General features: G+C 42.1%; 1 protein-coding gene across 2 annotated transcripts in view; it reads right to left on the bottom strand.

Moving 5' to 3' along the window:
* Positions 1–26686, bottom strand: part of CHD7 (chromodomain helicase DNA binding protein 7) — a 196171-nt gene extending 169485 nt beyond the window's left edge. For both annotated transcript variants that reach the window (XM_073631683.1, XM_073631684.1), the window contains exon 1: positions 26181–26686. The gene's annotated coding sequence lies outside the window, so the exon portion shown is untranslated. The remainder of the gene's footprint in view (positions 1–26180) is intronic.
* Positions 26687–27110: the final 424 nt, after the last annotated feature.

The following is a 27110-nucleotide window of genomic DNA, read 5'->3' as shown; positions in this document are numbered from 1 at the left end:
TGGAGACAGTAAGGGTGGGCGCCAAACTCCTCTTTTTTACAAAGTAGAAGTTGAGATTAGAACAGAAATTAAGCTGCTGCTCATCATCAGAGTATTCTTTTGAAGTATGCTTTTCACTCACTATATCTTCTGCAAATGTGTTCTCATGTGTTCAGTCTCAACAGCACATGCAGTGAAATGCACACAAAATGCATGCAAAAAATGGGAATTCCATGTTCCCCAAAATAGTCTTAAAGTGTAGATACAAGCAGCGTCATACATATTCTAAAGGAAATGTAATGTGTGCATAGTAGTGGTAACATGCAGTATTCATCCTGAAATTGATTATCCAGGTCTGTTTGAAGGTTAACTATAGAAACAGTCTTTACTACTAACTGCATAGGAAGCACTTTTCCTGGGGGGAGGGAGCAGTATGCAAGGCATTTAAACAAAGTAGGATCTACACACTGCCAGGCTTGTTCCATAATACAATCCAGATTGTAGTTTACTATAGTTCTAGCCCTAAATTATTTGCTAAAGGTTACTACAGTAACAATTTACCAAGTATACCTGGCAAGGTTAGTGCAGGCACTTGTGAATTTTCATGTGTTTTCCAATGCATTTTACATTTTTCCTATTAAAAACCATGGGATACACACACATTGCACTAAAAAGTGCCTTCACCTTTTTGCAGTCGCAAAGAAGCACATTGCATAGGTGTGAATGGGCCTCATATACAATAATGGTATCCTTCTCCTGTACAGGTAAAGCTGGATACACACTATACAACTTTTGTTCAATTTCATTTAGACTAAGGCCCCACACACACCATTAGATTTTCTGCAGATTTTTGTCTTCAGATGTAGAGCAAGGGCCTGCCTGAATGAATACAAATTGAAACTCTAATGCCCCGTACACACGGTCGGATTTTCCGATGGAAAATGATCGATGGAAGCTTGTTGTCGGAAATTCCGACCGTGTGTAGGCTCCAGTGGACATTTTCCATCGGAATTTCCGTCACACAAAATTTGAGATCTGGATCTCAAATTTTCCGACAACAAAATCAGTTGTCGTAAATTCCAATCGTGTGTGCACAATTCCGACGCACAAAGTTCCACGCATGCTCGGAATCAAGCAGAAGAGCCGCACTGGCTATTGAACTTAATTTTTCTTGCCTCGTTGTACGTGTTGTATGTCACCGCGTTCTTGACGTTTGGACAGGAGAGGCTCTTTACAGGAGCTATTTTTAGTGCTGTAGCTCCTGTAAAGCGCCTCAATGTGAAAGTAGCTTTAATGTTTGACCTCATATTATATGGTTTTGGTAAATCTGAAGACAAAAATCTTGCAGAAAATCGAATAGTGTGTATGGGGTCTAAGACCCCATACATACTATAAAACTTTTGTCAGATTTCCTTTAGATTTAGCAAACCTATGGTAGTGCAAGGGCTTGCCTGATTGCACACAAATTGAATCTCGTAGGCTATTTTTACACTGAGGAGCTTTACAGGCGCTACAGCGCAAAACAGCGCCTGCAAAGAGCCTCTCCTGTCCCTCCATTGTGAAAGCCCGAGGGCCACATCTTTGCAGCGCTGTAGACCATTGAAAATAATGGGGCAGCACCGCCAAACCGCCAGCATACCGCCGCTGCAGCGACGCTTTGCGGGCGGTTTTAACCCTTTTTTCATCCGCTAGCAGGGGGGGGGTGTTTAAAACTGCGCTATTGGCTGAAACAACGGTAAAGTGGCGCTAAAAATTGCGCCGCTTTACCACAGACGGCCGCTCACCCCAGTGTGAAAGTAGTCTTAAGGTTTGACCTCATATTATATGGTTTTGGTAAATTTAAAGGAAAAAAAAAATCTAAAGAAAAATTGTATAGTATGTATCCAGCATTAAGACCCATACACACTATACGAAAATCAGAAGTAAAATTTCATCCGACTAACAATCTGCCGATTTTCGGAACATTAGTATGGTGCTTTTGACAGCCGATTACTACATTTTCGGACGACAAAAACTGTATGTGCATGCTCTAAAATATATCGTACAGGAACACAACGTCTGATTTTCGTAAAACTCATAAGAGCAAGACTGCGCATGCTCGGAAACGAAAAAATACATACAAAAACAATTCAACACATCACTTCTGAAGTTGAATTCTGTCGAACCATGAGAATTTTCATATGAAAGTAACCTCTTCACTTTCAACACAAGACTAGCATGCAACAAAAAAAAAAAAATCGTGCGTACAAGGCTTTACCTTCAACTATGTAGTGCAAGGGCCTGCCTGACTGCATACAAATTGAAAGAATTTAGATTTACCAAAACCATAAAATATGGAAGTCAAACCTAAATAAAAAAAAAAATAAATAAAAAATAATCTAAAGAAGATTGTATAGTGTGTATCCAGCTTAAGACTGACATTACAACCTCAATATAAACCTGCCCATACACAGGCAGATACTTGCTACCACCATAATTCAGAAAGCTCCAGTCATTGCTGGACTTGCTACATTCCAACTCAATTTAAAATACAAATTTTCTTCTCTCCCTCTGCGCGTCACAAGAATTACTACTGCGATCAACAGCCAACAGAAAATCAGGCAAAGCGGAGAGAGAAAAAATCTACTACCCAAGAACTTGTTACCTTGGGGATCCAGAAGTAGTCGTCATTTTGAATTCATGAATCCCATTGAAACTACATTCCATTCACAATATTTTAGGTGATCTTTAAAAATTCTTTAAAGATCTTTAAAAATTGTGTACCATGCTAAAACCCAACAACAAACAAAAATAGATCGGCAATGTGTATACAGTTTCCATAGACACAGTGGAAGTGTCCACTAGAGAAACAAACACCAATATCCTTGGCATAAAGTAGAGAGAACTTTGTTGTTAACATGGCTACTTGCATAACTCAAACATAAGACAACCCCATCCTTCAGATTCCACCATGTAAAAAAAAGTTACGGTTCCTCTCATAACCACTCTTTAGTGACCAAAGGGCTCTTTTTCCTATGATTGTTTATTCGGTCAATGGACATTTCTATCCCTTCAACCTGCTGGAATTCCAACAAAGCCAGCGAATCTGAATGAAGATAGTACAGAAACCAGCTTTTTAAAATTTGTATTGTTTTGTGTTGAGTGGTTAGAGCCCCTGCCAGCTTTTTATTTCTGTCTCTAACCTTACTGGGTGCACTTAATCCCCATCCCTCAGAGTCAAAACGAGAGAAGACAAAATATTGAGCTTTCACCAGATCATGACTAGAGAAGAAACCTTCCAAATATGTTTTTATCTGGCCATTTCCCTCCCTTCGAAGAGATTTCCTCTCAACTTCTGTTGGGTCTACAGTAGGGCTGAAACTAATCGATTAATTTCATAATCGATTACACACATACAGCTCAGTACATCATCCATACAGGTCAGTAAGTGCCTGAGAACTTGTGAATGTGTGAGGAGCAATGCCTCATGGGACATGTAGTCCTGGGCAGGAAGTGAGTGGTTTTAAAGGAAGAAGTTTTCTTTACCTTGCTATTGGGGCACTCTATACTGTACTTAACGCACAGCAAAAAGCAGTGTAGAAACAGATCAAAAGCAAATTGAATAGCCTTATGCTGGCCACATGGCTCAATTTTCAGATGAGAATATTCATTATAAAAAATCTTTGTACATTCGCTGAATGAAAGAATGTTGTTTGAAATTTTCACTTGCTTTTAACATTTTGTTTTCAAATGAATGTAATTTCTGAACGAAAACCACATACACTGTCTGAAAATTCCTTTGACCAAGAAGTTTTCTATTAGTTCTAAATTTTCCTGTCACTGTGGTTGAAAACGAACATCGATATGACCCCACTAACGATTCGAAAATCAAACGAACTTTCTTAAAATTACATTTTTTTTTTTTTTTTTTTTTTAAGGAAGACGTTGTTTTGGTATGGCCAGCATATAATGTATTACAGTTCTGATTGAAAACCTGCAAAACAGTCTAACTTTTTTTTTCTTTTTCTGTGATGATGATATTTACCAGATTCAACCTCTAATAGTATATCTCCTCTAATAGTATATCTCTTCTGTCTGTTATTCTCAAAGTGGATTAGGCCCTTTCACACTGAGGCGGTAGGGGGCGTCGGCGGTAAAACAGCGCTATTTTTAGCGCTGTTTTACCGCGGCATTCAGCCGCTAGCGGTGCGGTTTTAACCCCCCGCTGGCGGACGAAAAAGGGTTAAAACCCCTCGTATAGCGTAGCTATAGCCGTGGTATTACCATGGTATAGCCGCGCTGTCCCATTGATTTCAATGGGCAGGAGCGGTTTAGGAGCGGTGAATACACTGCTCCTTCACCGCTCCAAAGATGCGGCTGAGATTCTTTCTTCTCCTGCCAGCGCACCGCTTCAGTGTGAAAGCCCTCAAGGTTTCACACTGAACAAACAGCGGAGGCTGTTTAGGGGCGGTTTGCAGGCGCTATTTTTAGCGCAATAACGCCTGCAAACCGCCCCAGTGTGAAAGGGGTCTTAGAGATTTTGCTCCCTAACCATATAGTTGGTTATTTATATTTACCACTGCACAGAGATATTTAAGAATAAATTGCCTTTTTTTAAACTTTACATATTAACTAAATTATACACCACACTTAAGGTTATTAACTGATTAATCAAAACAATAATCAGCCAACTAATTGATTATGAAAATGATCATTAGTTGCAGCCCTAGTCTACAGTACAGGAAATCTCCCCAATGGGACATAGAACACAAAAATATAAAACATACATATATTATATATATTAATATTAAGGGTCAACCGATATGGGTTTTTCTCTGGCCGATGCCGATATTTAGAAATCGGGGCGGCCGATATATGATGCAGATTTTTTTTTTTGGCACTGGCAGTTTGCACTGGTTGGCACGTGGCACTGGTAGGTTTCACACGGAGCCGATTTGTCAGTTTCACGTTACACTATATGTAACTGAATGCAGAGAGAGACTAGCTTTCAGAATTCAGCGTGATGTCGGGGGTGGGTGGAACCCGGGTAGGCAGGGCCCTGCTATCAATGCCAGCCAATGATTGGGCTGCTTAAGAAAGTGGGTGGGGCCACATATATGTGGCGGCCCATCCAGATCCCATCCCATTGGCTGGTGTATGATAGCTGGGTCCCGTCCAATTCTGACAGCTTCTCTCTCTGCATTCAGTTGCAAATCAGTTTCACACACAGAGCCGTTCAGTGTGGAGTGTGGGGAAGAGGGGTAATCGGCCGATGCCGATTTCTTCGTTGACCTCTCTCTGTCTATATGATTTAGTTACAGATATATTTTCAATTGGACACTGTATATCAAGTAGGGATATGAGAGGATATTATGAGACAAGACCCCAACAACCCCACAATTTTGCTAGAAGTCTTAAGCATAAATTCACTTATATCTTGGAGGTGAAGCCAAAGTTTGCCTTATAATAAACAAACTCTGAAGGACATTTGGGAACATTTGTACCTTAAAATTTTTTTGTCCTTTTGATTCATAATAGTAAGTTTAGAGGGTGTTGGAAGTACACACAAGAATTGACAGACATGCAATACACTCCTAAACCCAAATGTATAGCCAAGCTGACTAGTTTGTTTAGTGAATGGACAGGGTAGAGGAGAAATTGCCAAATACTGTGGACAATACGATCACAAAGACTAATAAAACCAGGACATGCGATTGCCACCCAATGAGTCCAAACGCAGAAACAAGCAGTCAAAAGTCATCTCAAACCTTAAAAGGCAGCTATAGGGAATTTTCCAACTCTGAACCACAAGGTGTTAGTGATGAGTGAATATTATTATTATTATTATTATTATTATTATTATGAGAGACACCCCAAAGTGATATTTAATTTATCAGTGGAGTCAACTACCTTCCAATACCTCAGACGACATCTGTGGGACGATCTCCTTGACAGCTTCTTTGCTCTGTTCTACCCAATTTGCAGTATCATGGGAGTCTTTACTCTGGATTATATGCCCGTATTTGAATTCTCACAGGGCAAATGGATTCCTGCCAATTAAAGCAGAAGGTATGCCAGCTCAGAGAGCTCAAATAGATCTCAGTCCATGGAGGCACATAAATTACTAGGTTATTTAATGAGTTATTGCACTTTTATTGCCATTACCCTAAGAACCCAATACCTTTCTCAAGCATCGCTAATGATCCACATATGTACCTGTTCCCACACTACCTGAATCCTTTATATGAGGACCGTATGGAATTTCCAATGGAGATTGCAGCATGCATGAGAAGGAGGAGCAGGGCCTGAATGTATACATTTCCAGGAAAAGGCTGAATAGCACAGAGGACCTCAGTGGAGTAGGGACAGGTAAATGCATTACTTTCAAGAGTTGCTGGGAAGAAACATTGGGGCCAACTACTAGGAAGAGTGAGCTGATCCTTTATCAATGTATCTATGGACAGTTGGACATCCGCAACCTGTGAATGAATGGGGGTGGAATGGGGACAGTGTGCCCAAGGCTCATCATACAAGTTGCAATCTGACCATAGAATCTCTGTACAATCAAATTTAGATCAAAATATGTAATATGAGGAGCTAACTAAAATTTGTATCTAAACAGGCAGATCCCTACACTACATGCCTGTTAATAGATCTGAAAAAGATTGTACATTCTGAATGTAATGTGTGTGTGTGGTGAGGTGAAAGTGCTACTAAACCCACAACAGTCAAATCAGTCTGTATATGCAGTATAGCATGCTTGTTATAATCACTGTGGAACCTAAGGGGTTAATCTTCTGTATTGTGTAAAAAGGCTGTTTGATCCGATCTCTGACACTCCCCTTCTTCCACTGTCCCCAAACCAACTCCTAATAAGACAGAGCCTTGGGGGCACTCTGCACATTCTCAGTTTGCTGCATATTGCTAGAGAGTTGTTTTTTTTTCTTGAGGGTGCATGTGATTGGCACAGCACCAATCAGCACTCAGACAGAGGGTCAGGGGTCCTGCAGCCTCATAAGACAGTCAGAGGAGAATGAAAACTCCTACAAAAACTTAAACCAGACACCGATAGAAGTCACAAGACTGCTATATACTGCTGATGAGAAAAGGCATTTATCAATTTATATTTACTCAAAACTATTGCATGTCCGTGTTCTGTGGGTTTTTTATCAGTTTATATTTACTCAAAACTATTGCATGTCCATGTTGTGTGTACTGTTGGAGACCAGGTATAGTGACTGCAGGCTCCTGAGTTTAGTAACACTTTAAAGCAGTAGTTTTCACCAAGTAGAAGCTACAAACGAATAAAAAAAATCCCCGAATTACACCATCATCCGTGTACTAGTACACATAAAAAAACAAAAAAAACAAACACAACTACTGAAGTCAAAATGTCTGCATATTACAAGCCCCAAAAATAGATTTGGGCAAAGCACACAGCATGCTAATAGGCTTTCGAACTGTTAAGTTTCTAGAGTGCGGCCAGTAGCCGGAGATCCGTCCAAAGTTTTGAAAGCCGGCTGCATTCACTTAGGAAAACTATTTTACCATTTACCACAAATTACTAACAGACAACAAGATTTGCCAGCCATGAATTGGACTAAAATGAGCATGAAGAATTGATGAAATCTGGCTTTCCCTGTACAATAAGTAAACAGAACTCGGAACACATTAAGGATAAGAGATCAGCAAAAACACGCCAGTTTTAGGAACACGTGCAGTAACTGATGGAGCGTGGCCCGATGCAACACATCTGAAACATGAAAATTTAACCTAACTTGTTTCAATAGAAGAGAAAAATGCATTGTACAGCAACTATCATGACGTCTTGTGTTGGTTAAAAAAAAAAAAAAAAAAAAAAAAAAAAAAAAACACAGCTATAGAGGCTGTAAAACTAAAATGGGACCCAATTTCCACATCAAGCAGTCACTGAGCAGAAGATGCAGATATTATGTTGGTAGTACAATGAAACTTGCTTAGAAGTGATTTAACCTCTTGGCGTTGACAGTATGCATATATGTGGCCTTTGGGCCTCAATGCCAGGCAGTCCTATGTAAACAACTTGCCATGCTGAGAGCGTGCGCCCTACACACTACCAGCACAGTAGCCAGCAGGGGGGATCAGTATGCTTTTGATGCATACCAATCATGTGACCGCTGGGACAGCCAAAGTGATCACATGACCTGAATGGCCACCTCCAGGCTTTTAGAACTCTTAAAAGGGCCAAAAGGCAGTCACGCCAAGGCATTAAGCATGCTCCAATTGCCAAAATGAAAACCTCACTGAAATAGTAACATTTTCCACTCACAAAACATTAAAAATAGAAAGAAAAAACAAAAAACAAAAATAAATAAATAAATAAATAAATAAATAAAACACACACACACACACACACACACATTTTCCAGCATGCTGTAAATTGTATATAAACAAAATTCCAGAGGCTATGTTGGGTTGGTTAAAGAGCTAAAAGCAAAACATTTTTTTTTTTGGATAGAGTCCGAGGGTTATAACCGGTCAGTCTTGCCATCTGTGTCCCACTGGGGAGATTTCCCATTATTTCCGGTCCCATAGACAAAAGATGAAGGGAGAGGAAACCCATGGTTGTCAGCACAGACACCAGAACTATTGATAGATTTCCCCTCGAATTTCAGTTCTGGTGACCACACAAAATTTGGGTCTTTTGACAAGTCAGACACCATGTTATTCAATAACAATCATTCAAATATGTTCAATTTAAAGCCACAACAACTTTAAAAAGGTTTCTGCGCTTCTTTGGTCTGACATTCATGCGACTTGAGTGCCACAGACTGCAATGTAAACCTTTAAAAAAGGTTATACATGCAACAGTTGTCCATTATCATTGGTCAAAGCCAAAGTTGCACTCCAAAGTCATGCAACTTGTCATAAAAGTGTGAATGGAGCCTTAAGGGGACACCCCCCCCCCCAAAAAAAAAAAAAAAAAATCATGACAGGTGTTCCAAGTCCTCTCCACTCTCCAAAACTAAAACAAAATAAAGTTTTGCCTTAATACTTTATTAAATTTGCCTGTATTATCATAGCGATGGACAAAACACAAACACTGTGCAAAAACAACTTGATGGGATGGAAGAGACGAATGGTGGCAATTACAACATACATATACAACTCTTCTCTAACAAAAATCACATTTATCCCCAAAACAGGGTCACTTTTGGATCACTGGGAGTCCTATTGCTTCATGTACACAGGACGCTGTTTAACCTTTCCTGAACGATTTAACTTGACAGTTAGAAACTGGCGTCTATTTACATGCCGCGTTTGTAAAAATGAAAAATGTCTGTAAACGAAAAGCTGCTAAACGCGAGTTACCACGTTTAGCAGCGCTTACAAGCTGTTACAGGCATTTGGCGTTTCAAATGTCTCTGAACATCCGTCCTGAATGCATTTTTTGCTTTCCAAAAAATGCTTCTAAACTCAACTGCCTGGAAATGACTATAAACGACCCTATGTACATGGACAGATAAGAAGATAAGATAACAGAGGAGAGTTCAGCGGCAGCTGAAAAAAAAAAAAAAGAGAAAAAAAAAAAAAAACGCCCAACTGCTCCTAAACGATCGTTTACCAGCAGCAGTGTACATGAGGCCTTAGAGACCATCCCATATCTGCACCCATCCAGCTAGGAAAGCTGATAAGAAAAAAAAAAAAAGAAAAAAAGGGAGGGCTCTATATGAATTTCTTTACATCCAATAGATTGTAAGTTCTAACGAGCAGGGCCCTTTGATCCCTGCTGTATTACATTGTACTGTCTACCCTTATGCTGTAAAGTGTTGTGTAAACTGTTGCTGCTATACAAATCCTGTATAATAATAATAAATATTAATGTGTATAGATGCAAAAAGAACCCCCCCCCCCTTTCCCTCCCAACAATCTTGTGTCCTTGTAACTTCCTGCAGTGGAACAAACTATCAGTGCCGGTTCACACAGGGGCGGCACGACTTGCAGGTCACCTCATCGAGGCGACCTGCAAACGACTTCAGCAGCGACTTGCAAAACGACTTCTGTATAGAATGCAAGTACCTGAAGAAGTCACCCCAAAAATACTACAGGAACCTTTTTCTTGCGTCGCTCCTATTAGAATGGTTCCGTAGTACGGGACGCGACTTGTCAGGGGGCTAGGTCACCTCACAAGTCGCCCCTGTGTAAACCGGCACTCAGGCTTATCGGTCTTTCCTGAGGCATTTCAAATCAAGAGAGAGCAGCTAGTGTGACAACACTGCTACTGCAAGAATATAGCACAGTGAGTGTTGTCACCATAGTATAGGAAGTTTGTAACTGGCAGGACCAACAGTTTAAAATAAAAAAGATGAATAACCGCCACATTTAAGGTCTGGTATGCTGCAGACATTCAAGCTCTTTCCAACTCTCCTGAGCCGGGTTTTAGATTTTTTTTTTTTTTTGGTCTGGAGTTTTTAATATGCTTTCACTAATGTAAAGCTCAGCTAAAAATGCTAGCCCTCATAAAAGCATGTTTTGCTGACGTTACATTTTGGCTATGTTACTGGTTAGGATGTAGACTTTCATGACAAAGCTCTTTAAATAGTATCATTCAGCTGCAGAGCAAGGACTAAATACCAGTCAAAGCATGAGAACATTTTAATTGTCTTTTATTTTTATCAATTTAGAAGGCTAACAGGTTAGATTTCAAACTCAAAAGGGGGAAAAAGAAAAGAAAAGGAAAAAAAAAAAAAAAAAAAAAAAAAAACTGTTCATATTTTTTTCTAACCCGTGATTGTAAAATCTTAGTTTTTTTTTTTCCCTTTAAAATAACAAACATGTTATACTTATCTGATCTGTTGCAGTGGATTTGCACAGAGCAGCCCAGATCCTCCTCTTCTGGGGTCCCTCGTCTGTGATCCTGACCAGTGCCCTCACAGCAAACAGCTTGCTATGGGGGCACCTGAGCCGTATCACAGCTCTGTGTGTCCAGTCAGACACAAAGCCCCGACCTGGCCCTGCCCCCTCTCCTAGCTGACTTTGATTGACAGCAGCAACAGCCAATGGCGCCGCTGCTGCGTCTCAGCCAATAAGGAGGGAGAATCTCGGAGGGCTGAGACACTCGTGGACATCGCTGGACAGAGGGACCTCTAAGTGTTGGGGGGGGGGCTGCTGCACACAGAAGTCTTTATCTTAAAGCACAGAATGCATTTAGATAAGAAAAACCTTTTGCCTTTACAATCCCTTTAAGTTCAAGCAAAGGTCCCAGTAGTTCAGTTGACTTGACTTGCAATGTACAGAGCATACCAGTGAGCAGACTGTGCAGCACATGTAAACACAGCAGCAGCATTTTCCAAGTATTTACATGACTGAAGACTGGTCTGTACCGTGCTCTACTGCAAATCCACACAACTCAGGTCCTCAAGTACCCCCAACAGATCATGTGTTATGGATTACTCTCCATTAGCAGTGGTCATTACTAATCCAGCTATCAACCTAAAAAACTCAGACCTGAAACATTAATATTACTTGAGAAGCTGCATTTTATGGTTACACAACGTAAAGGTAACTGGCTGCAAAGATACAAGTGCAGAAGTGGCGCAGCAGAAGCACACTATAGTGGCACCCACTACAAACACCCACGAGTACTACCCTTCGCTTTCCTAACATTTTTTACTTTGAGTGCCTTTTTACAAACTGGAGAGGGAAGAAACGATTGCTTCCTTTCAGATACCGTAAGACTTGTTTTAAACACCTCCTGCCTGGGAAGATAACAGGCGAAGTTCTTCAGATCATTGGGAGCGGATATATACATGAACACTGATGTCAAGCCGCCGACAAGCTCTCTTCTGTCTACAAAACATTTTTATAGGGAGTTGACACAAATATTGATATTTTTAACTCCTTGGGCAAAAGCTTTTAAAAGCAGTCATGAATTCAATCACGGTTTCCTTAACAAGGCATTACTGCCAGAGGCTTACAAAGGATCTCTGATTATGTTCAGCAAATATAGTTGAAGGTGGTCGTCTCAGCATACAGAATTGTCACAATCAACAGTATAACCAGCAAATTAGTTGAATTAAAAAAAAAAAATACTTCAGTGAAAAGGAAACACACTGAGCAGAGTTTCAAACTTTGCTGTACTACAAGTGAAGCACAAAGTACCAAAAGTTTAAACTTCAAGAGCACACAAAACTTTTGAGGGTAACCGGTCCCAAGGAGAAGGGGGACTATGGGTTTTATTTCCTGAGTGCTTCAAAAGTTGAAAAATAACCTAAAAGGGGATCCATATATATTTGCGATATGTGGGCAGCTTAAAGGGGCTGTAAGGGCAGAAGGTTTTTGTTTTTTTTATCTGAAGGAATTAGGATTAAAAAAAAAAAAAAAACCCTGTGTGCGCCTTACCTGTACCCATTCTCAATCCAGCAATGTACAGGAGTGCCTCAGCTGTCCGGGACTCTCCCTCTTGATTGGCTGACTTTGACCGCAACAGGAGCCAGTGGCGGCACTGCTGTGTCTCAGCCAATGAGAAAGAGGAAGCAAGGCTGAAGCGGCTTAGTGTCTGAATGGACACACGGAGCTGCGGCTCGACTGCTCCCATAGGAAGCTGCTTGCTGTGGGGGCACTTGACAGGAGATAGGGGCCAGGAGCTTCTGGCAAGGGACCCGAGAAAAGGAGAATCTGGGCTGCTCTGTGCAAAACCACTGCAACAGAGCAGGTAAGTATAAGGGTCCTGGACGGATCCGTAATGATTCGCCCCATGAACATCCACTTGCTCAGCGGAGATCGCTACATTGATCCCTGCTGAGCCGGCGGATGACAGGGCGGTCCCTGCACACTGTGCAGGGACCGCCCTGTCAGATCTCCGCTCTCCCCTATGGGGGGGATCGGATGAACACGGACAGTCAGTCCATGTTCATCCGATCCGCTCTGCAGACGGATAGAATAGGATTTTCCTCTGTCTGCAGAATCGGACCATAGCAGGGACAGATGGTATCAGCGGTTGTTCATCCTCTGACACTCGCTATCCCATAGGGATGCATGTATGTCCGTATTTCATCCGAAAATGGATGGATGAAATACGGACATACTGTCCGCACAAGTGAAAGGGGCCTAACATGTTTGGTTTTTTTAATATAAATAACAAACACAACTTTAGCATCACTTGAACATAAAGCTTATTAAATGTATGTTAATGTTCAAAAATTGTTTCTAGTGTTTTATACATGTGCATGGGAAGGGCATCAGAGCAGCTCATGACATACAGTCTTAAGTTTCTACTTTTTTCTCGCTCTCCCAATCAAACTCCATCAGTGTGTACAGAATTTACCCAGAATCCTCATTTCCTGCTTGTCTGGCTGTCTCAGTGTTTTTCTCAGAGGTTTAAATTGAGCTTTACATAACATTTTAGTTATCCCGGCTATGTACCTAGAATACACAAATTTTCAGCACTCTGACTCCTGTAGAGCAAGACAGCTGGGACATCAATGTTCAGAACCAAACACAAAATGTGATTTCTAATCTAAGTATCCCGACTGTCCCACCTACCTCTACTATCACCCTATGGCTGACCACACGTATGGCAATTTTGATCAATCTCAACTACATTCAGGTCACCTTGAAAGCTGGACAGATTACTGCATTGCAATATATTACCAACAGTTCCTACCTGCCTGTGAGGTTGGTGCCAAGTGGCTGTAAGCTGTTTAATCATTTTTTGCAAATGAAAATTGGATGAAAGTGGTTAAAATTGCCAGAAATTGCTGTCTATGTATACAGCATTACACTTCACCAGTCTCTTCTATGAACCTCTAGACTTAAACTTAACGGTTCGAATCTCGGCCGGTTCAGCAGGGACTGCCTGAGGTTCGATCCATCTATGAACAGGCTGACTGTACCCAGGTGGATCCATTGATCAACTTGGGTACAACCAGCATGTTGGATTTCTAGCATGCGATTACCGCCAGCGACTAAAGCCACTAGCAATAATCACTGTGTTCTCCCGGCAGGGACGGTTCCCTGTGCCCCCCCCCCCCAGCAGGAGAACACAATAGTTTCACCAGAGGCATTCATGCAACCAAAAAAAACCCACACACCCCACTAGCACTTGAAAAGCACCACAAAAACAACCGACGCTTTAGTGGCACTTCAGCGTGAAAGATCCCTTTCAAGCTGAAGCGCCGGTCGTTTTTGCAGTTATTTAGTGGCACTTTTCAAGTGTGTTTTTAAAACTTTTAAAAAAAGAGAATCTACCCAGGTACTAATTTGCATTACCACATATGCTCCAACATCACAAAAAGAAAAAAAAAATGGGTCCATAAAGCTGCCAGTCATATCATTTAAAAGTAGACAGACTAGTATACCACTCTTATTTGTCTGCTCATATTAGGCTCAATTCACTAAGTGAACATACTTAGATAAGGATACATAATTTAGGATAGAAGGATACTTATTTTATAAAAAAAAAGGAACAGTTACTTCCAGCTGAGTTCAATGAGATTTGAAAAATTAGTTGCATGGCTGAAAATAAAGCTTCTTAGACTTGTCTTAAAAGCTTTGTGAATGGAGTCTATTACCTTGGACATCACAACTTTCCAGGTCAAACTCAAAATGCAGAAAAACTGGTCAAAATCAGGCAAAAGAAAGCAATTATTTTGCCACTCTTCATAAACAGACCACTTGGACTTCCCTGGACTACTCCAAAGTAGTGTAGACAATACATGAGATGACAGCAAACAGACCCTACAGATAAGCAGAGAAGAGCTCAGATCATTACACCGATAGCTGACATCACAGCAGCCATTTTGATGCACTCAAGGTTCAATCATAGTAAAACCGCGCAAGTGCAGAAAGAGGTATTCACTAGAGGTGGTAGAAGAACAATCACGTATGAACAGTTTGCACTGCTGGTATTTTAGATGTTAAATCTTACATGGGAACAGCTTAAAAAGAATATCATGCTGCAGCTCAGATGTAATCAGCTTCTATATGCTTATGGAGAACATCCTTAAGAGTCTTGTCATAGGTAGCCTACTTATTTTAAAACGCATAACAGTCTTTACCCTACTGGCAAGGAATGACATTTGCAAGGCAAAGAAACGTATGTCTCTAGCCCACACCTAGCCAAGAGAAATACTGTGGATGGAACAATCCTCCTAAAAACAGATATTTCAATGGGGATGGCAGGCCCAAATCAGCCAGCAGCTTCCCACAGTTCAATAAAAACACCACCTCCGCTTTAAAAGCAGAACTACACTACATCTCAGCACCACAAACCAAAAACACAATTTAATTCATTTTTAATATTCAAAGCTAACTCCCTCATCCATCCATGCTTTAATTTTGCTGAGCTATCACTTTGCAAAAAAAAAAAAAAAAAAACCTGGCATTTCTGGTCATGGTCATCTTGAGTAAGGGCAAACGATTCATGTAGCATTTACTTCGTGGAATCCATCTGCCCTTAGCACAGGCATCCAGTCAGGAGGGTGTTCTGAGCTGAGAAAATCCCTTCTCTCCTCCCCTCCTGAAGACTCCTGGGATGTTTGACATTTGCCTAGGGAAGAAACCAGTAAGCAACTAAAGAAAAGGTAGAAAAAATAAATTAAAATATGATATACCTTCCTATCTATTTACTAATGCTAGCAGCATGAGGATTAAAAATAATTCATGTTGATTGGGAGAGTGAAGATCCACTTTACGGTGTTGTGTCTTTTCCACCCCAGTTTATCCTCTAGCAATTCCCTTACCTTTAGAAAGGTATTTCTTTAGCTTTTAGGTTTAAACTGGTGTAATTAATCTGGATTATTCACATTTGTTCAAATATGATAAAAAATTTAAAAGATCCACTGCCCAGAGAAAAAATATGAATTTAAATTATATATATATATATTATATATATTTATATTTATTTTTTAAGTAGAAGCACTGGGGGATGTAGTATTGACAGCATCCATCCCACTTACTCATAACCTTGCCCCCCTCCCCCCACAAGTCATTTGCTGAATTCCAGTTAAATAGCCAACCACATTGCTGAAACACTAACATGGGAACCGCTTTAACTGCCAAAAGCTTCATCATATTGTTCAGCCAGTTCAATGACCTCACTTTGCTGCCTGTGAACATTACAGCTTGATCACTCCCTATCCCCCAGCCTGTGATTGGACAATGGAGGAACAGCAAAGGACTGCCAAGGCCATCTTTCTTCTCTCTCCTTCAGTTGGGATTTTCTAAGCACATGGTGTGTAAAGAGCTCACAAAGAGTCGGGTCGTTCATTGCATGATCTGCATTTAAAAAAGATTTCGGTTTTCTGTTGCAATACTTTACTTTTTTAGTTGGTTTTACAATAAAAGTTTTCAGACAAAACAGAAACTAAAGCATTTAGTGTGCAAAAACACAACGGGAACACCAGATTAAATGGTGAAGGAGTTCAAGTCACTTTAATCATTCATAATGCAATTACATAACATAGCCAATGGATTTCTATGGGCTAACACACGCTACAGTCACCAGCGCTACAAAATACTATAAGTATAAAAAGAATGTATTTCCATAGACCTAGTATACACACACACCTGTAAACAAAAAAGTTTTCAGTCTCATTCTTCACTTATCGATCACAATTAGCTCTATTATTGTATTTGGTTATATTGAAGGTAAAACAAAGTAAGGGCCATATTCATGAAATCTATACAATCACTAATTCACCTTATCTAGACAGGCCAATGGCTGCTTATATCTGGAGGCAGCTAAAGTAATCTTCATGGAAGATAGGACTAGCTTTATCATTAGAAATCAATTGTTTGAATGGTGTAATTTACTGTGCGTTTTTCTATGTGCAGGGATGTTCTTTTGACACATATATATATATATATATATATATATATATATATATATATATATATATATATATATATATATATATATATATATATATATATATAGATACATGTGAAGACACTATAGCCATGCATAAACTTTTAAGTAATAATGGCATTATGGGTTTAAAAGTAAACTCCCACTGAGACTGCCCTTGCCGACATCCTTGAAGTTAAAAGTGAAAAGGTGAACACTGTACTCCCTTCCCACCCCCCTGGTCCCCACTGTACCTACCTGAATGGGTTCTGGGCTGTCAGTGCCCATACAGTGCCCTGGGGGGTACTGTCTGAGGATATGAAATCCCCACTCTTCACCCTGCAGTGCCTTCAGGATGGATCAGAGCAGAGATCTGTGCTGGCATTGACCAATTAGAATCACTTTGATCTGTCCTGTAAGTGCTGCATGGAGAAGATGGAGAAAAGCAACAGCTCAGCATTCTCAGAGGTATTCAAGGTATTCATAAAAAAAACTATTTGTTTCTTTTTAGTATGTCTCAATGAGGAAATATCCCTTTACTTCTTGTCCCACAGACAATCTCTCTAAAGTGAAGAGAAATCTCTTCCTTGGACAGCTGCCACCAAGCCGGATGTCATTAGAAAATTCCCTCACCTGTTCCTACAACAAACATTTTGGATTTTACCTCATTTTCCTCCATGTGTTTCACAGACACAGTAGAAGTAACTGTCCCTCACCTCCTACTCCTCTGACAGCTGAAACATTTTGCCATTTCCCATTACTATTTGCTCCAGAGGATATAATCACCAGGACTAATAATGAGGGTGAATCTCCTCAGCAAGGGCACACAAATAGCAATAACATACATACAGGGGTTCTAACCCATCCTCATTCTATCCAAAACTACAAAAAAAGTTGGGTCTTTATATACACCATCCATTCACCACTGCAGATAAGAACTCAGACTTTCTAATCTTCATGTTTGTTTTAGGGCAGGGTCCTAAAGTACTCATGACAAAAACAGCCAGGCAATGAGCATTTTCAGAGGAAGCTCCACAATGGCAGCCATATTCTTCCCATCGCAGTTTTCCTGCATGCATAATATGAAAGTATTTGGCATTTTGCTACCAGAGTAGGGAGTGGCCAGAGAGGGACCACACTGGTGCATTGCAATTAAAGCGGAGCTCCACCCAAAAAGGGAAAGCTCTGCTTGTTTTCACCCTCCACTGCCCCATTTGGCACTTTCTTTTTTTTGGGGGGGGGGGGCGCATGAACCTGAATGTTTAGAATGCGCAATGCGACTCCTGCATGCTCAGTAGGAAACAGGCTGTGAAGCCGCAATGCTTCACTTCCTGTTTCCCTTACTACAGATGCCAACGCCTGCACCCAAAGCCGATTGAAGAAGGGTGCCCACATCACTGGATCCCTGGACAGGCAAGTGCCCTTATATTAAAAGTCAGCAGCTACAGTATTTGTAGCTTCTGACTTAAATTTTTTTCTGAAGGCGCCTGGAGCTCCTCTTTAAAAGGTGAATCAAAGTTTGCTAAAAGGGCAAGAAGACATGCAGCAATAACCACTGGGAGTTTTAGCCACCATGTTTCTCTATTAAAGAAAACCTGAACTGAGATAAACCCAAGGACCGCCACTGTCTGCCAACTAGCAGTCTCTAAAGGAGGGCAACAATGACAGTCTGCATAGGTTTTCTTTAAAACCTCAGGTTTACTTTATGGTTCATTCTAACCACTTCAGGGTTCTAGGAAAGACAACACAGGCATAAAATGAAACAATACCTGGACTCGGGAGACATACAGCCACTGCTGAACCCTCCCTTTTAAAATGCCAACTGCCTGTTTTTTTTATGTTGATCTAAAGCCCTCACTATCCTGGCCAAAAATAATCATGGAGCCCAGGAGTTCTGACTTGTTTGACTTCACTAGCTGCATGCTTGTATCTGGGCAGTGAATTGGAGAGTACGGAGACCAGACACAGCAAGACAACCCGCATTTCTGCCAGTGTAGGTCCCACTTGAAAGGTCCTTTAAGACGCAATAAACTTCTTGCAGTAGTCTGACAGTGTTCACATTATACATCCCATTACAGTACTATTTCCTAACTGACAAACCATGTAATTACCCAAATCTCCGGAAAAGATGAGTCTTACTAAATAGGACTGTTTCAGAATAGTTAGTATGACTGAATGCTGTCACTGAATGAACGAGAGAGGAACAAAAACTGCAAAGCCAGTACAGTGCCAATGTCTAGCCACAGCAACATTTAAAAGGGTCTACCCAATTACTGTGAAGCTGCAAATTTAACGTGTTACTAAACCCACAACAGTAAAATCAGTCTGTAAATGCAGTAAAGCATGCCCATTATACTCACTTTGGGACCTAAATGGTTAATCTTCCGCATTGTGTAAAAAGGCTGTTTGATCCTGTATAATCTGATCCTCCCCTTCTTCCATAGTCCCCAATTTATCTCCTGATAATACAGAGCCTTGGGGGAACCCTGCACATGCTCAGTTCAGTGTGTATTGCTAGAGTGTTTTGTTGTTTTTTTTTGGAAGGGTGCATGTAATCAGGACAGGGCCAATCAGCAATGTCCAGACAGAAGGTCAGGGTCATGCAGCTGCATAAGACAGTCAAAGCAGGATGACAACTCCTCCTAAAAGCTTTAACCAGTGCTTGGCCAGACACTGATAGAAGTCACAAGACTGCTACATACTGCTGATGAGAAAAGGTATTTAGCAGTTTATATTTACTAAAATAATTGCAGTTCCATGTAGCGTGGGAGACCAGATATAGTGAATGCAGGGTCCTGGGTTTAGTAACACTTTAAAGCTGAGTTCCACCCATTTAAAAGTCAGCAGCTACAAAAAGTGTAGCTGCTGGCTTTTAATAAACATGTGTCCCATGGTCCAGTGATGCGGCAACTCGAAGCCTCGCTCCTCTCCCCCTCCTGTCTGCGGCACAGGCATTGCAAATGTGGACACCCGGCTGTGGCTTCACAGCCGGGCGCGCACTGCTCATGCGCGCGCTGGGCGTTCTGAATGGCCGGGTAATCTTCTAGGACCTGTGACATGTCCCAGAAGATTGCAGGGAGGGAGGGGGAGAGGTGAACTTCCTTCCGGCACCAGGAGAGGAAGGGGGAGCTGGGTACCTGTGAAAACTAGGTTACTCCCCCCCCCCCCCCAAAAAAAAAAAAATGACATGCCAAATGTGGCATGTCAGGCGGTCATGAGTACTTAAAGCAGAAGTTCAATTTTTGAGTGGAACTCCGCGTTAAGGGATCAGGCAATTACAGTTAAAGATGTTTCAAAAATTAAAGCTTTACTACAGGGAAAAGAAAAATCCTCCCTTGCAGTGGACATTAATTTATCCCTAGAGTACCAGTAACAAGGACTTTTACTTACCTAATCCCTCCAGCCATGCTATGCGACCAGCCACTACAGCCTCTTCTCTAAAACTCACCATTGATAGATTTCCCCCCCCCCCATTCAGCTAGCAGGCTGAATGAAAAAAGAATGGATTCCTCCATTCACACAAGTGAATTGAATGAAGGTGTTCCCCCTCGTGTCAGGACATTGTACTTTTGCTGTCAGAATACACACAGAAAAACAGCTAAACTGGACAAAATTTCGATCAGTGGTCAGCTTAAGGCACTCGGTCACATGCACACTGACATCATCAAGTACAATGCAGGGCCAGCAACTCTGTATGGTACATAGGGATGCTGAGATACCATCCACAACTCAAAAAGGGAGAAGAGTTGAGTGCTGGCTGCTGGAGGAGCAAAAGAAAAAAAAAAAAAAAGAGGCAAGCAAAGTCCTTGGTACTTTCACCCTAAGCTTGAACAAGACTTTAACCCTTGCAGATCAGGGGGAGCCCAGCTGAAAGGGGAGGGATTTTTCTTTTACCTCGGAGTTCAGCTTTCATATACAGTTTATATTATGGGTTACAGAATCTTTTTGGTTAAATAACTACATCTATAAAAACTATGAACTCTTCCGGTAACTTAAAATTTCTCCTGTTCTTTTTACATTTAATGCCTATCTTTTCATACAGACAAAAAAAAATCAAAGTGAACATTTCAAAAAAGCAAATCACCTACTATAGGGATTACAAAAAAAAGAAGAGAGCAATAATTAGGCAAACATCTGCAGCACCGCTCTCACAGAATTGGAGGGTGCGTCCAGGAGAGAAATAGCATTGCTTGGAAACTACATGAATGGTAACGCTGCAATCCCCAACCTGGAGCTACACTATTCATTTTTCATACCCATGTTCATTTTAATGACAGCGGTGCAAAGCAACCATTCCCCTGAGCACCTACCTGCATAGAGCCAGCCAGCTAAAAACACAAATTTTGCACACTGAGGCTTAAAGTAGTTTCTTGAAAAACAAAAAGGGAGAGAACTCATCAGGCTTGGGTATGTGGTGATCATTAATAGGGGAAGATCCTGATTGACAAATCTCTGATTTTTTTTTTTTTTTTCAATGTATGAGCGAGACACGATACATCGAGTGATCTCAGTCTGCAGAGCTACTGTACAAACTTTTCACTGCTCATGTGTAAATGTAAGGAACATCAGAAACACCACGGACAATTCCTGATACAGAAATACAGACAACTCTCCTGTGAACATCTAACATTGGATGGACAATTCTAAATCCCTGTGCGTATTGATAAAAAGATACTTCAGTCTCTCGCCAGCACTGGCGTCTGATCTATTTCATTCAACGTTACAAGAAGAACTACTGAAGTTTTGTAGAACGGAGCTCTAATTTCTGCCTTAGCGTGTTTACACTGGTTGATTTCTGACAAAAAAACTTACAACAGAAACAATACAAAAATGAATATTGAATCGAACAAACGAAGCCAGCTCTACAAGTAACACTAATAGTAGGTGTGACTAATCCACACGCTGAAGAAAACAAACTTAACAGCTTTTCAGATCCTCACTAACTGAGACAAAACCTGAAAGGCAGAGAACAGTCATTTCACTTGAAGAGTGATACAGCCCAACAGAGCAAGTATCACACCAAAGTTCCAGATAGTGAATTATACATGGACTCCGCAGGACAACCGTCTCTACAGTTTCACCAGCTACTCCACAGACTGCTCTGGTTCCAGCAATGCCTTTTCCTCAGCTACTCTGGTTACAATTAATTGTCACAAGACAAAGCAGCTTAACTGTTTGCTGCACAAAAAGATAGTTCACCTTGTTGTTGTGTGAAGTCTGCAGAACCTACCCCATCCGTAGACCATCCACCTAACACTAACCAGATACCTAATTGGGGGTTAGTTCACATTCCACAATTGGCAGTGAAAGATGACCTCTCAACATTTAAGAAGGCATCTTGGACTTCCAATTTTAACCTCCATTCTCTGTCACTTTCTTCTGCAGAATAATGCAACAATAAGAGTTACTAAAGGACGCTAGGGAACCCTCAATATGAAGATAGGGAATTCTTAATACGAAGCAAGAAAACGCTTAGGACAACAGATATAGAAATGTAAAAGGAAAAAATAAAAACCACACACTTCAGAAGCAGGCTATGAGCCTTAGCATAAAGAGGCCAATATACAAAAAAAAAAAAAACATAAAAAGTGACCCCTCAAAGCCCCATCCTAACACCAGGTAGTCGTCCAAAACGGAAATGCAGAATATGTAGAGCACAGATCATGTCTATAAGAGAAAGGTTTCTTTATTTCAGATAAAATGTGTACATATCGAATATAAGCATTGGAAGGAAGTCATGCTCTCCGTTGGTTTACAATTTTATTTTATATCATGAATAATTCAGTGAGGCAGCTAAAGGTGTGTGGAAGGAGAGCCGGGAGGATCTAGCTGCTGGAGCCCCAAGAGATAAAAGCTTCGGGTAATTCAGTCCACCAGCATCACTTTTTTTTTTTCCCCCCCTTTTTCTTCTTTTAAAGGTGGCCTGACCCTTTGAACGCTCCCTAGTAACATGACAGATCATCTTTCCCATCACCCTTTGCTGTCGAGCACATATACTGGTGATATCATGCCCTTTCAGCTAGCAGAAAGAGAAGTGATGTCACACTCCTGACTCCCCATCACCCAAGCATGATGAACATGTCAAAACCCAAAACAAGGTATGATCACAACACTACCAAACAGAAATGCATATCCAGGTAACGTTCACACCACTACTCAACGCTGCATCACCTAACCGCAAGGCGTCTAAAGATTATCCATGGGAAAAAAAAAAGAAAATATACCAAGAGCTGTATACAGTACATAGACCAAAATATGTTCAGTCTCAAAAGGTCATATTTATTAACACAAGCAAACACAAACATAATTTGTAGAGACAAAAACAAAAGAGGTGCTAAGAAAGAAAGAATCACTAGAAAGAAAAAAAAATATTGGCTGCATGATATTTTCTGTGCACTCTGGTAAAGCAATATTTGTTTTTTTGTAGAAATGTCCTGAAATGGGAAAAAAAAAAAATAAAAAACAACTTTCAAATGCCAGCTTCAGAGAAAAAAAAAAAAAAACTTTACAAAGTTAGACACCAGTGTAAAGGAAAATAAATAAAAAAGGGGGGGGGGGGGGCACAAACACCCCAAACAAAAAATATAATTAAAAATATATATTAATAACAGAATTGCTCTAACTGCTAGAGGAAGAATGATCAACAGAACTGTTGTACAGAAAATGTTCACACAAATTGTACAAAAAAAAAAATTAAAGGGGAGCTCTTCAAAACACACACAGCCAGCAACAGAAAATAAAAAAATAAATAAAAAAATAGAATTGTTCCAACTCCTAGAAGTTTTACGATCAACCCAACCATCACTTAGAAAAATTGACACTCAAAAAAATAATAATCACCACATAAAGGGGAACTCTTCTGTAAAATCTATACATGTACTGCAACAGAACTAAAAAACAAATACCAGAAATATTATATATACTACAGGATTTATGATCAAAAGAAATCACAATATAGATTTAATACCAAATATAATTATTAAAATGTTAAAATTAAAAGCCTATAAAATGGCATCTCCTTCAAAAAAAAAAAAAAAAAAAAAGTCATACGTCCTGCAACACAACTTCTAACCAAAGTTCTCTTTAATTCTGACCCACAAATTTATTTTTTGAAAACCGTACGACTGTGCAAGAGGAAATCCATGTGACACAACGCCGTCTTACAGTGATTCAAACTGTCATAACAAAGCAGAACCTGTTACATCCCAGACTGAAAACATGAAATAAAAGCTGAAATGGATCCTGTGCCCGAACCTGCCCCAAATACATCTCCACCAACAAACTTCCACAAAGTTTGAGCAAAATAGAAGCAGTGCAGAAAAATAAACATTGTATCATTGGGGGGGGGGGGGGGGGGGGGAGGCAAAGGTATCCTATATTTAGAGCTTGCTTCCTATACAGCATCAGGCGTGCAGCCTTGTTGTGCCCTTGTGGTGTTATCAGTGTCAATGAATAGGTCCTAGTTAAATGAAAGCTGCCATTTTAGGTTAGACTGGAGAGCTTCTGTTGTACAACAGCCAGACAAAAACAAAGCACACTGTGCCCTGCGGACTACATGTGGGACTGGAACTTTCATGGAGCGGAGGGATGGGGAGAGGGAAAAAAAAAATCATTGATTTTTTTTTTTTTTTTTTTAAGGAACAGATAAAAAAGGGATGGTGGAGCTGTAATAGGAACGGGGTAGCAGGACAATGGCCACCCTGTCACCTACATGGATGGCTCTTGGAATCTTGTAAGAGGGGTGATGGGGGGGGGGGGGATGGTCCTGTCTCAGCATGGCCAGGAAGATAGAAGTTGATTGTGGAGGGGATGATGAGTACCAGCCCCCAATATCTGGAGCTGCTCTGATAGTTTGGGCATTGTAAAGTTGGCTGGTGGTGGAGGAGGAACAGACAGAGCATGGTGCAGGTCGGTGATCTCTCCCATTCAAAAGGAAACTCCTCCTCAACTGCTACTTTGTGTCCTTTGTCTATTGTTTGTTATGTAAAAGAAAATACTTTCAACAAAAAGCCCAGGCGTGAGTGAGGGCTGAGTGAAGGATCAGGATTGCACTAGTTTTTGTTTTTTTCTCCTGAGGTTCCAGCTTTTTTTTTCTTTCCAGTAATTTTTTTGTGCCTCTCCCATCCTCGCTGCCCCCCCCCCCCCCCTCAAGGGTACCCTCCTGTGAAAGGCCATCAGGAGGAGATGAATACATTGCAATGATGGCTGCTGGTCGCCTGCAGCGCCTTCTCCATGTGCCTCCACCATCATCCTCCCTCCCCATCCACCAGCAGGACCCAGCACTGCCACACACACACACACCACCAGCCAGGAGGCCATGTCTTCTCCCCCCCATCATCACCAGGACAATGACCCACACCCACCCACCCCTCATCATCATCATCACCACCACCACTACTACGCCTCCATTAGATTAGATTATAGGGGGGGGGTGCACTCAGCAGCCATCTCCGGGATGACACAGACATGACCACACCGTCCCCCCTCCAGGTTGCCCTGTGATGGTGGCCCTTCTCTTCCTGGGGGGGGGGGCTCAGGGTCACTCTCTATCCTTATCCCCTGGATCCCTTCTCTTCCCAAGGGGGGGGGGCTCAGGGTCACTCTCTATCCATATTATCCCCTCTCTTCCTGGGGGGGGGGGGGGGCTCAGGTCACTCTCTCTATCCTTAACCCCTGGATCCCTTCTCTTCCAGGACGGGGGCCTCAGGATCACTCTCCATCCTTATTAACCCCCCCTCTTCCTGGGGGGGGCAGGGTCACTCTCCATCCTTATCCCTTCTCTTCCTGGGGGGGCTCAGGGTCACTTTCCATCCTTATCCCCTGGATCCCTTCCTAAGGGGGTGTGTATCCAACCCGATGTGGGGGGGGGGGGTGTCACCCAGCTAGGGATAATCCTGGGGTCACCCTCCATCCTTATCCCCTGGATTCCTCCTCTTCCTGGGGGGACCCCCCATGTGTAACCAACCCCTGGGGGGGGGGGGGTGTCACCCAGCTCATCTTTATGAAGGGGGAGGGGAGTGATCCTAGGGTCAGTCTCCATCCTTATCCCCTGGATTCCTCCTCTTCCTGGGGGGGGGGGGGGGTGTCACCTAGCTCATCTTTATGGAGGGGGAGGGAAGTGATCCTAGGGTCAGTCTCCATCCTCAGGATTCCTCCCTGGGGGGGTCCCCATATCACACCCCCATCGTACACACACACTTTATACCACTCAAACTCCCAGCGATGTCCTGATACGATCTCTCCATCATCCATGCACCCCTCGTAGGACAGCTGGGATGGGATCGGATCCCCCCCTCCCCGATCACACTCCAGTAGAAGTTGGAAGTTGTGGGTCTCGGAGTGTATTGTGTGTGATGGCCATGCTCCCCCCTCCCCCTCTCTCTCTCTCACTCACCCGCAGTCGGTGGTGTCCCGGGCACACAGCGCCCTATTGTCTGGTCCGGAGTGGACGGGGCAGCCGGTGTCCTCCTCTCCCCCTCCTGTGTGTGGTGGGAGGAGGGGGAAGATGTGGCCGCTCTGTTCCCACACTCCACCTTCTTCCCTCCTGTATGGAGCTCTCTTCTCTCTCCCTCTCTATCCCGGTCCGTCCCGGACTCTTCTTCTTCCTCCTCCGCTCTCTCTTTCTCGCTCCTCTTTATTTTCTCCTTTGTGCTTTAATTTCGGCTCAAGTTTAATCCGACCCGTGCACGAGCGCGCCCGCACGGAGGAGGAGGAGGAGGAGGAGGCGAACCCGCCGGACACTCACAGCTCGGGATCCTCTCACTCACTCCACACTCTCCGGGCACCAGCTTCAGCCGCGTTCACGAGTCCTCCCCGAGGACCGTGCGCGCACCCGCGGGCCGCGAACTCACTCACACACACACACTCTTCTATCTCTCTCGCACACACGCGCGCATTGGACGCCCCGCCCACTCCGCTACCTTCTCCTCCCATTGCCACACAGCCCCCGTGACGTCACGCGGCCACCAGGCATAATTTATGCAAGAATTCACTAGTGCTTTTCATTCAGCTCTCTGCGCGCCCCCTCCTTCTCTTAAAGGGCCAGAGTCCCATTTACCTCACACTGCTACCCGTGTGCCCTGAGAGCTCTTCCTTCACAGTTAGCAGCAGAGGTGACACGGGTTCCTCTGGAAAAGGACTGAAAGCTGGCCTGGAATGCTTACTTACACGTTATTCCCACTGACCCCTGCTCACCCAAGGAGCTCACCATATAATAGCCTTTTAACAGTTATAACCAGGCATGCACTATATAGAAGCACTTCACAGCAATTACTAACATTCAAAGTAATTTACAGTGCATGTTACAATAAATATTTATTGTTTT

Source organism: Aquarana catesbeiana, linkage group LG05 (genome assembly GCF_042186555.1).
Source record: "Aquarana catesbeiana isolate 2022-GZ linkage group LG05, ASM4218655v1, whole genome shotgun sequence".
Lineage (NCBI taxonomy): Eukaryota > Metazoa > Chordata > Amphibia > Anura > Ranidae > Aquarana > Aquarana catesbeiana.
The sequence above is the reverse complement of the archived record's forward strand: the minus strand, read 5'-3'. Positions and strand labels throughout refer to the sequence as shown.